Source organism: Dermacentor variabilis, chromosome 4, assembly GCF_050947875.1.
Source record: "Dermacentor variabilis isolate Ectoservices chromosome 4, ASM5094787v1, whole genome shotgun sequence".
Lineage (NCBI taxonomy): Eukaryota > Metazoa > Arthropoda > Arachnida > Ixodida > Ixodidae > Dermacentor > Dermacentor variabilis.
This window is the reverse complement of record NC_134571.1, coordinates 3,365,698-3,377,998: the sequence shown is the minus strand read 5'-3', so window position 1 is coordinate 3,377,998 and position 12,301 is coordinate 3,365,698. Positions and strand designations below refer to the sequence as shown.

Genomic DNA, 12,301 nt, shown 5'->3' with positions numbered 1-12,301 from the left:
CTGTGGGAATCACTGTTAAGCACAGCATTTAGCAGGTACCTGGTTCTGCCGCATTGTTTGGGTTCCGCCGACCGTTACCAAATGAACCAACGTATTTGCGTAAATTGAGCAGTTGTGTGTGTGTGTGGGTCGCGAGCATGCGTGTGCTTGATAACAGCAGCACGAGGACGACCACGTCGAAGACGATCGTATGGCAGGAAAGGCAAGTCAACGCCAGCCGTTCGACCCGGCATATGACACGGCGATTGCTGGGCAGAACAACACCCCTCCTCTCTCGCCTGACCGCCCTGCCTCGCGTGCGACAGGAGAGGGCACGCATGCGGGCCGCGTTCCTCGCTCGCGCGCGCGAGATTGAACCGCGTTCGCCAGCCACCCTCACACGCTTTCACTCATACGGAAACTCATCGCGACGGCAGAAATGCGCCTAGAGTGTCCATATATTTGCTATCGCAATGAAAATAATGCCATGTATGTTATTATTTGTATGACTTCTTTCTGTCCTTTCTAAACCAGGAAGGGGGGGGGGGGGGGGGGAGGCTCGAAGACCCGACCTCAGCTGGCGTCTTCTTGCATTACGGTGCTGCTCTAGATATGGCGAAAATCACCCGGAACACGGCAAGTTTGCTCCGCAACCAGCTGTTTCATGCCGATTTAAGTTGGTTGAAACGCGACCACGCATACGAGGCTTTGAGGCCAGTCATGCTTGAAGCCATGGAGGAAGGAAAAATATAGGAGGTTGCATTACGTCACGCAGCCAGCCTTGGCAAGCGAACGTTCCGTGAAGCCACAGTGGTGGCCCAACACGTGACCTCTTGCGTCGAGATCATAAAGCAAGAATCGAGATTTGTTTAAACGTTTGGTTCCCAGTAGCTATGCCAGTAGTTTATATTCAATGCGCGCTTTTTCGGCTGTCCTGCCATGAAACACTAAAACCAACCGCGCCCCTTGTGCGATCACGTGTTGCGCCACCACTTGCTCACCAGGTTTGGCTTCATTCGCGTTGCGGTTATGCTCCCTCCTTCATTTTCCTTCTTTCATCATTGACGCCATAACTCGACCGAGCGATCCGAGCTCTGGATGAATGCGGCTCTTTGTTAACATGCGACTGCTCGTTGCCCGCGCGAGCCACTAAAGGCGGCTTGGGAACCCTGCTATTTTTCGAGTTTCGGATCTTCGGGTTGAGCCTAACGCAAAAAAAACCCAAGGCTGCCTTGCATTCTGCACATGTTCAGTTGTGGCCCACTACCTGCTTGTGGCCCCAAGGCGCTTGGGTCCCCTTATTCTCAAGCTCTTTAGTGGCATCTTAGATGACGCCGCAAAGCGTGAGGTGTCAGAAGGAAAGAAGACATCAAAGTGGCACGCGTGAGAGTTTCAAAAAAATTCACGCAGAAACTCCTCTGGGAGTTTTCCAAGTATGCGTAAGCATTGTACCACTTGCTCATCTCCACGCTGCCCGGTGTCATTGTCAATGCTATGAAACTTGATACGACTGGTATAAACGACAGCGATGCGGCAATAGGAACTGCTGCGGACGGCGGCCCAAAGTGAATTGATGAGACAAGCAAACTAGCGCAAGTGACGGCGCCGGGTGCGCTGATGACGTTCCGATCATTATGAGCTGGTATCGCTCTTTAGCGTCTGATCTATCTGCGTCGAAGCACCACACGTCGCGCCGACCATATCTTGAACGCCATCTGTGATGCAGGCAGTGTGCTGACTGCTGATAGCTTCGCAAGGTGCGTTCTCGCCACTTTGCCTTGAAGAGAGATGCGCTGGCATATATCCTGAAAGCGATCTGCGAAAGGGGCCGTGTGCGGCGCATGCTGAGAGATTTGTGAGCGCCTCGCCGCTTCGTTCGCGCAGAAGCTACAGGCAGCACGAAGCTAAAGCCGCTCGCTGCTGCGGGCTGTATATTTCACGCGTAATTCCAAAGAATGCATGCACTTTTCGCTTCCATTGCAGAGTGCTGAAGCCTGCTTCACTTCCAACGCGGGTCGTCCCGGTATCGCACTATCTCCGGGATGGGGCCACACTTTGTTCTACGGGAAGGAAGGTTTTCTCGTTGGGTAAACAAAGAAATACTTACGCATTTAAAAGCGGCTGACATTGGCACAACAGAAGCTTGCGTGCTATCGTAGCCTGAGGTCACTTCAAGACGCAGAAGCGAACGGTCGTGTGATGACGTGCTCCATTGGAGCAGCTGTAGCGGCTATCAGAAGAACTTGTTGGTCCTCCTCATCGTCATCATCAGCCTGGTTAAGCCCACTGCAGGACAAAGGCCTCTCGCATACTTCTCCAACTTCCTCGGGCATGTACTAATTGTGGCCATGTTGTCCGTGCAAACTTCTTAATCTCATCCGCCCACCTAATTTTCTGCCGCACCCTGCTACGCTTCCCTTCCCTCGGAATCCAGTCCGTATTTCGGCACCGTCACAATTCACACGATCCACGTTCGTATGATCGAACATAGTGAAAGTGATTTCATGCGCTGCGGGGTCTTTACAAGATCCAGTTGCAACAAAGCAAAGGCATCAAACCAATGAGAAGTTGTACCAGCAACATGGGTATTTTTAGCAATGGAACGACCTTTATCGCCACAAATTGTGGCACAAATAGTATCTGAATGACACTTTGTAACCGCCTCGCTAAAGCTTTCACGGAAATATTGCTGTCGACGTTGGGTGAGGCTTATTGGGCGATAAGAACCTACCGACCGTCGGCGACCGTCTATGTTCGGAACAAGTACGATGAGCTGAACGAAGGCCTGTTGTACGTGATACGCCTCAGCCAACACTTGGAACAATGCTTAGTCCATTAGTTTCCGGTACCGATTAGGAGGTTATCTACTGCGTCTTCAATTTTGTGGATGCTAATTGTTTGTTCAAGGCGCTGTATAACTTCAAATTTTGGCTTAAGTGACAAAACCTCATTTCTCAAGTCCGGCTCTGTCGATCTCTTGCAACCCATATATTCATTAAAATACTGCACAAACCCTCGGCGAATTGTGTTGGGAATGAATGACAGCTTGCTTTTGTAAGCTACTTCCCTTATTTCCTTGTGACATCTTTTCACGTATGCTAAGGCGCGCTTTGCTGGCATTTCCGCAGACGCTCTTTGCGCTCTTCCCCGGACGCATATTTCTGCTCTCGCTCGTATGATTGCGGCTGCGTACCTAACACAGTCAATCTGCTCTAGTTAGGCTCTTAACTTTCCTTGTTGTATCTGTTAACGTTCCAAGCCTAAAAGCTTTCATTACTACTAAATAATCGAGTTTCTCGCGAAGCTCCATTTCATTTCTTTTTCTTCTTCTTTACAGATTTGTGCTCACTTTTTCTATAGAGTCCTTTTTTATACATGCTTTAAGGTTCTCCCATGTCTGGGCATAACTTTCTGAATGGTGCTCTAGTAGACCTTTGAGTTCGTTAATTATGTATTTTACAATCGTTTTCCAACAGTTCTGAGGTGAACTTCCACAGACCTCACATGAAGCGCGATTTTTTCTATTTCCTTCCAGAAGTCGCTTTACCAAACAATGGTCAGTAATTGTACTGGCTTAAAATCGTACCTCGTACGTATTAGAACCACCTCAACTGACATGTAAATCCTATCGATCCTGTCATTGCTTCCACGTTGAAAATACGGAAATTAAGGTTTCAGACCGTTTGTTAAACTACTGCCAATGTCTTCTAAATTAAGCTTTGCCACCAAGTTGTTCAGTGTCACGGCGTTCTTGTCACATAGAGCAATACAGTTAGTTCAGTCGGCACCGGTACATGCCCAATTAGAATCACACAGAATATAAACTTTTTTTCACAATGTATAAGCTGTTTAAGGTTTTCCAAAAAGTCAGGGTGATCCGGCTTAGACGTTCGGTGCATAAATGCATATAACACGACAATAGTTACTCGAAAATGAAAAATCTACAACCACCAACCGTAGGGCATACAATTAGAACTTTCGAATTCCTTCTAATAAACAAAACACGCCCTCCCAGCACTCCAAAAGAGCGACCAACACATGCGTTATACCGATCTCGGAAAGTAGATATACCATTCGGTCTGCCTTCTCTGTTTCTACCTGATCCCCGTATTCGCAAACCAACCTTATCTTAACGCTCAAGGCGCCCTTCTATAAGAGTAAGGAAAGTGTAAGGTTCACAAAAGGTCAAGGCATGTTTCAGAAACGTGCCTTATTGCGTGATATGGGGTATGACCATCGGCTGTTTGAGCCACTTACGCTTTTCGCCTTAAAAGAGAACAAGTTAAAAGATTACAAGTGATAGGAAGTAACAACACATTTATGTGAGAATTAGAAGTGATAGGAAGCAACAACACACTTATATGAGAATGTGAAAGTAATTTAATGAATTTCTCTTGAGCGCACACGCTTTCGCATTCATTCTCTTTATGTCCTGTGCGAATTTTACGCGTGGCATTGTTAACGGTGTCACACATTGCAAATGTGCGTTCAAGTGTGCGTCAGGGTTGCCCAATATCACCCTTACTTTCTGATGCATAGATTGATCCACTGTGTCTCTTTATCCTAAACAGTAATACGATGCCGTGCCACGTGCTACAATCGGCCCGCGTGAAGAAAGTCGTCGCGCACGCTGATGTCGCCGTGTTTTGCTCAGACACAGGGAGCATTCGCGAGGTTGTATCAGTAATAGAAAATTATTTCAAACACACAGGCTGTCCGATAAAGTAGGACAAGAGTAGTGGTCTCTGGCACGGAAATTGAGATGATAAATCAGAATATTTTGCGAAGTGGTATCGGCTGCCTCGTCAGTACCTTGGACTGTTATCAGGACAGACGCACTGTGGAACGAGCAAAATAATACGATGAAGACGGGAGGTAACGGGTGGCCAGGTCGGGATTTGTCCATGTTTACCAGATATGCAATATACATTATCTTTCTTTTGTCTAAGGTGTGGTACCTAATTAAAGGGACACTAAAGCGAAACAATAAATCAGTTTAGACTAATGAAGCATTGTTTGAGAATCCTGCAGGCAGTCATTTCAAACAGATAGTTTGATTATTAGATGAGAAAATGAAGGTCCAAGTATCAGTATTTGAATTTCGCGCCGAAACCCGAGCACCGGCGCGTCAGCGTGACGTCAGGGATTCCAAAGTATGTTTTCGCATTTGGGCCGCGTTGGCTGAATAAAGGTTCCCGAAACTTGCCATGTTTAATATTTCGTTCCTTTAGAACATAATGCAGTCAATCTGTACCCCTATATATAATTAGTAGGCCCTAGAAGGTGTCATCAAAATCCAAGACGTCACAGCCCCCAGGTGCGGGAACTTAAGTTGGCGTCGCCACCCGTATTTCTTTGTTGCGCTTTTTCTGGCTTACCAAACATCTTATCGTTGTAAGAGTGGTGTTTTTGGTGTTGTAGAACGGTAATTTACTGATGCAGAAGAAATCATTTTTCCCTTTAGTGTCCCTTTAACATGCTGCGCATATCGCGAGTCAATGTGCAAAAACTTGACCGTGTCATCGCTATGTTCATTTTGGGATCAAACTGGGAGAGAACCAGCCGGTGCAATCTCTTATGTTCATTTAAGGATTGAGGACTTCGCCTCGCTCACATTTTCTTGCGACCTGTTATATCTCACTTTGTATTCTTTAGGGATCACCGAGGCAGCGTTCTCCACAATGTGCTGTAGATGTGATGTATACGTGCGTACGTGGCATTTGTTGGTGCAGTGTACTGTATAGTTCTGTCAAAGGACGCCTACGGGAACTAGTCCTGGCCTGTAGAATACTGAATGCCAGACTTTCTATGCAATACGTAAGCACAGTAACTAAAAAGAATACTGTAACTAAAAAGAATAAAGTAACTAAAGGAATTGACGGTTGCCTTCACCCAAAAAGATAACTTTCTCGTGACGCCTGCGGCAGAAAGGATGTTCTACGTCCGCCGCCAAGGTCTGTGAGTGGTGGCGCTGGCTAACGCTACCAGGGCTCTACTATGAAACATAAATACCCAGGAAAGTGGACGGCGAAACAGCGCCGCAGTAGCTCAATTGGTAGAGCATCGCACGTGAAATTCGAAGGTTGTCTGATCGTTCCCCACCTCCGGCAAGTTGTTTTTTCATCCCCCTTCATTTCCATCCATTCACCGTTTCTTTACTTCATTTATTAATCACAAGTAAATTTCGCTATGTTGTCATCGATGTCAGCGTTTGTTGGCTTTTTACGATATGACTAATAAAAATCGGCACCCCTCGGTTAACCCCATTTCTTCTCGTTTAACTAAAAAGACGTTATGCAAGGACCTGATTGATACCGTGCTACATATACCCACGTATCGCTTAATATACAGTGGAGGTAAGGGACAAAATGTACTGAAAAGAGTTCAAAGGAAGCTAGTTATATCATCAACAAAATCATATTTAACTGCATAGTAATGCTCTACCTGTGAAAATCTGGCTTGAACAGAAGGGCTTATTCGTACCTTGGTGCAATGAAAGTTTACTGTTTAAGAAACCGGGAACGATAGAACATGATTTCATAGACTGTCGGCATCCCACATATTTTCTGGGGCATCCTCCAGCGTAACATCGGCAAGGAGTTGCGTTTGGACACATATGGTATCAGATTTCTACCTGTTCGAAACGCGGGAGGCGCATAGTTTAGCATGCTCCCTACGCGTTCACAGTATATGGAAGACACGTGTGCAAGTGAGGTGTAAACGTCGGTCTTGTGGGCGAGAACTTCATGTCTCACACGCAGGAGAGATATACCGGACACAGTCTGAACCTCCTGAGTTGATCAATGTATTCGATATGATGATTGCTATGTAAAAATTCTAAATAATTCGTGTACGCCTCAGAGAGACTGTCACGCGTATTTTTGCGAAATTTGTCTATTTGTTGTTGTTGGTGGCGGTAAGCAAGGCAATAAAAGAAGTGGCTGGGGTTAAACGTGGCTTGAACCTAGTTATACGAGCGAAAGCTCTGTTAAGCATAGTTAGACACGGTTCTTCAGTATTCCTATTGGGGGCGACGACTTACGGAATCACCATCTGTCGGAAGCGCCTCCTTTGCGTAGTATGAGGGATCACGCGGCGCGCTCCTGATAGGTTTCGCTTACGATGCGCAATGAAAACACTATGTGGGCAACCCTCCTGGATATTTCTGTAAGTACTCTCAAAACGAGGGAAGTTTTTGATTGTCGATATAATAATGTCGGGCAAATTGAAAGCACAGAGTCGTTTACAGACGTTATCTCTTTACCGAGTGCGTACAGTGAACGCCACTGCGCGCGGTCGCCGCGATGGACTCTCTCGAAGCGGCTGTAGGCAAACGATGAGAGTAAACTATGTGAAATATGCTCTTATAGCGGGCTGTCTGTATAACCAATTGGAGCATAACAGAATGAAGCCTCACTGCAGCGATTGCACGGGTTCGCAGCGACCGACTGCGCGTATGCATGCGTGTCCGCGCACAATGTTTTGCTTTCGCTGTGAGCGCGTTTTCGCACCGTGCCGTGAACATTAGGCCGCAGCGTATGCGCATTTGACAGTCCACTATAATCCGTTTCATACATCAGGTGCAATGCTATGGACGTTGGAAATACTTTTTACAGTGTCTGCGTTCGCACTTAGCCACAGTTCGATGTCCTTTGACCAATTTTTATGTAAATGTTCTTTGTATGAGGTGAGTTCTGAGCGAAAATAAGAATTTACTTTTAGAAACGAACAAATCATGCGCTCACTCGGTTGCTAACACATACTTTTATATCAATTTGCTTTTCGTTCTTTATTATTTGCAGCCCGCCGCAGCAGCCTCACGTTTCTTTGCGATACGGGTCCTTTAATGCTATCGCGTTAAGATAGTCATCTAGCCTGCTTGATTCAATCAGGTGTGCTATACATGTCCTTTATTTGACATCTCTATATACATATTGTTTATTTTTTCTAAACCTACCTTCTAACGCTAGCTATGACTTTCAGAGATCCGGGGGCATCAATCTCTTCCCTACTTTTTTTTCCACCAAAACTCTAAAAAGTATTTTACTTATCTCGACTGCTGACCGGTAAACGCTTCCACCCACTTCAAACCCAAGCGCTTTTGGAAGGTGCACGTTACCTACGGTTCCCTCTGTGTGAATCGCTTCGCATGCGATTAGGATGTGCTTAGCGGTCTTCGGATTTTTGCTGCAGCATACGCATTCCCCATCTAGCTCCAAATATTTGCTCAGGTATGCTTTTGTCGTTAGGCAACCGGCTCGAGCCTGAAATGGCAAGGTACTGCCCTCTGTGTTATCTTACAGATTTTCCCTTCGAATTTCTTTCTTCTCATTCTTGTAAATCTCCATGGTGCTTTTGTTTCCATTCTTTGCATCCAACTAAATGTCTCTATTTCTCTCAGTTTTCTTGATGACTCCTGGTTGCCTATTTACAGTTTCAGTAACACTGTACTTGGTTGCCAAATTTCTCGACCTCTTCGTCCCTTCTGCGTCCAGCTTTTAAAGCAAAGATACTTGTGAACTTTAGCCGCCTGTTTATTTTCGTCCTTGTTCCTGAGTCTTTCTTCAGAACTAATTTTGCTCTGTGCTTCACCGATTTTAAAAAAGGCCCAAACCACGTCACCCTGCACTTCCTCATTTGTGGTTTTACCGTGGGATACCAAAGCCCGCCGGTCTGCGGGTCTTTGGTTAACTTCCCACCCCGACAAGACATCCGATTTTACGCATAGAATGACATTTGCGAACGTTAGAACTGGCACCATTCCTCCATTCGGAATTGCACACAAGATGTCATACTTATTATGGCTCCATAGTGCTCTGTTTCATTAATTCAGCATCCCACTTCCCCTTTATTTTCAGATTCTCTTTGTGGGTGCTTTAGTTCGTATTTCCTTCGTTAATGTATAGGACTAGGCACTTATATTGCTTGACCATGTATGACCTACCGCTGAATTGACACCACGTAATTACTCGTCTCTTCATTAAAGATGACCCGCCGTGGTTGCTCAGTGGATATATGGTGTTGGGATGCTGAGCACGAGGTTGCGGGATGTAATCCTGGCCACGGCGGCCGCATTTCATTGGGGGCAAAATGCGAAAATACCCGCGTAATTAGATTTAGGTGCACGTTAAGGAACCCCATGTGGTCAAAATTTCTGGAGTCCTCCACTACGCCGTGCCTCATAATCAGGAAGTGGTTTTGGCACGTCGAACCCCATATTTGTTTTTTTTTCTCATTAGAGATCGTAATTCCCGATTTGTCTGTGCTACACTTGAGGCTAAGATTTGTTGCTGCGTTGGCACTGAACTCGCGGCCAAGTAATACCGCCTAGAGGAAAATATAGGTAACGTTGAGCGAAGGGGGGATGGAGAAACCAGGCGAAACGTGGCCGAGGAAGAAGGTAGGCGGAGGCACGCTGCGTTGACCTCATCTGCTACGGGCTGTGTGAGTGCTATCGAGGTACTCTCGTGATGAGTGGCCGAGCGAGAAGGACGGAAAAGCAACGCAAGCGGCGGCAGGCATAGCGCGAGTAGACCGACCCCGAAGTCGTCACCAAGCGCCGGGCACAAGCTCGTCAAGACGTGCGGTCTTCGCGTGCCCAGGAGACTCTCGAGGAACGTGCTAGGCTGCTTGCGACAAGGCGGGTGTATCAGGCAAGACGCCGCAACTCCGAAACTCTTCAACAGCGTGAAGCCCATCTGGAAACCCAGCGCACTGTCTTCCGCGAAGCCCGGAAGCACAACATCGAAGAGAATGGCCGGCCTTGCGCGGGCGCCACCAAAACAGGCATTTCAGCAATTACCCGTTTGGGTACTTGTGCAGTGTGTATGATCGTCTCTGGGATCTACGAGACATCGTTTCCGTCCACGAGGCGTAGGTTCTCGCGCTGGAGCAAGTTTCCTGAGGCGTACGTAACAACTTTCAACGTTTGCAACACGTGCCAAGGCTCGCTCCAGAAAGGCCGGGTCCCGACTTTTTCCACTTGTAACGGGTACGTGTATCCGACCAAGCCACCTTTTCGGCCGAGCTGAACTCGGTTGCGGAGCGGCTGATATCACCCCGGATGCCGTTTAAGTAAATTCGGCGGCTTCTCTACAATAGTGGCCAGTACGGCATTCAGGGCCGGTGGTGAATGTGCCTTTGTAAACTGATACTGCCGTGGGGAAGCGTGGCCGCAGCAGCGAGCGAAGTAACCTTCGTGCTATCTATCTTTTCAATGCAAACTCAGCGGCGAGAACACAGCGCCCATGCAGCTATGAGCCGTCGGTACACCTACACTCTGCAGATCGCTTTCAAGGTAATGCGTGCGCGACCGCGGAATACGCAGTTGCTGGCGGAGTACAACGCCGATCCGCCCCCCTCCCCATGCACTCTCTCCGCAACAATGCGCGGGACGGAGGACAGCGCGATGTCTCGCCCCCTTCCGTCTCTTTTTTTTTTTTGCACTGCACTAACGTGAGTATTCTACGCCTGTGTTTCAATCCTCAGGAGTTACATGAGAGCGCATTCTAACGCCAAACCCGCTCTCAAATATAGAGGATTCACCGAAGGGACAAATCTTGTCAACACTGATTACGCGGGAATAGCAATGTCAGTATGCGAATAGTTTTACAGTGCAGTTTAGTTTTGAGCAAGGAAATACTAAAAAAAATTACCGACGATTACGTTACTTCCTAATGCGAAATTTGAGCGCAGCAAATAAGCTGTTTCACCTTTTCGATAGATTGAGGCAAAGAAATCGAGCAACACATGTATGCGCTATCACAGAATTTTTTTTTTATTTTTCACACGTATTCCTTTAACAAAGACTCCACTAACAGTTCTTGACAGTCATGAAGGAAGCTTTGTGGTCGGAGAAATAGACTGATATATGTTCGACTTGGTACACCAATGCTTGATTCTCAAAGACGAGATCTATACAAGTGCCTCGCGAGGTTGTCACAGCCGTGGGACGCGTTACGAGCGAGAGGAACGGGATGTTCTCCCGCATAAGTGTTAGGAAATTGCTGTTTGTCTTTATGTCAAGCCGCCACCGATCTGGCTCTCTGATTGCCACCGCACAGGGCGAACGGCAGCGGCAATTTCGGCTCGGGCGGTGCACATATACAGATCCGCCGCCACCGATCTGGCTCTCTGATTGCCACCGCACAGGGGTTGCATTGGAGGAGGAGCGAAGAAAGGAATTAAGTTCAAGCCGGCGCTTTGACAACCGGAGACTCGCAGGAAGAGGGGGGAGGGGGGCGGCGTGTAGACCCAGCGGCAAACGATGGGGGCAGAAGCGCGCGCAGCAAGCGGACAACACGATAAAGGGAGGAGGGAAGAGATAGCAGCGACTGACTGATGCCGCTGACGCCGATAGTGAGTCAACCCCAGCTGCGGAGTTGGTTTCAGGGACAACGCCGCCGATGCCGACACAAACAATATGATACCCTCGCTTCCGCAGCGCTAAGAACCAGGTCTAGCCGTGGGAAGGTGGTCACGTATTCGTCGACGTGCCGGGGCCTACGTGAAATAACCGGCGCGTCGGCAACTGAAGAGCACCCTATCCGCCACACAAGAACAGGGGGGGGGGGGGGACCCTTTCCTCCTCTTTCTGCATGGCGGCGACGGTGTTCTATGCAGTCACGTTATCTTGACTCTCTAGCGGCGTCAGCGGCATCCAGCGGCATCCAGCGGTATCAGTCGGTCGCTGCTAGCGCTGGGGGGATGAAAGGGGGGCGGAGCTGGTTACGAGGCCGACGACAACGCCGACGACGACGCGAAACCCAGGAACGGACGCCAAAGAGCTGCGCTCTAAAATCACGGAGCTTCACCTCCGAAAGCCACTGGTTGGCCGGATGAAGTGCCGTATCCTTTTCGACTATCTAAATCACCGTGCAATGCACGGAAATTAATATACACGAGCGCTTCTGACTGATTCCAATAGAAGTTGTTGCATTTGAAAGAGAAAAGTAAACTATAATGACTCGAGGAATAAGAATTTTCATTTCATGTTTGGAGTGTTTCGAAAAAATTATCGAATATTGGAAAGTTTCAAAAAATATTCAAGCAACAAGTTTTGCAACTCTGTACCAAAACGAATATCGCAGAGCAGCAAAAGCCGGCAGATATTATATATGAATGGACTGTTTATGTAACACATTGCTACAAGGTATGCAAGTGCTTTACGAAATATTTACTCACAAATTAGTGGTAGGTTTCAGAGCATCAAATTTGTTTCGCTTTAGCTGTCTCATTGGGTGCCAAATAACACACAGCACACAAGAGAAGACAATGCTACAGTGCGCTAGTATCTAATGAAATTGGTATGTTGGTATTTAAC

General features: G+C 47.5%; 1 protein-coding gene across 1 annotated transcript in view; it reads right to left on the bottom strand.

The window, feature by feature from the left end:
- LOC142578581 (uncharacterized) overlaps window positions 1-12,301 on the bottom strand; it is a 233,905-nt gene that overhangs the window by 153,070 nt on the left and 68,534 nt on the right. The window lies entirely within an intron of this gene.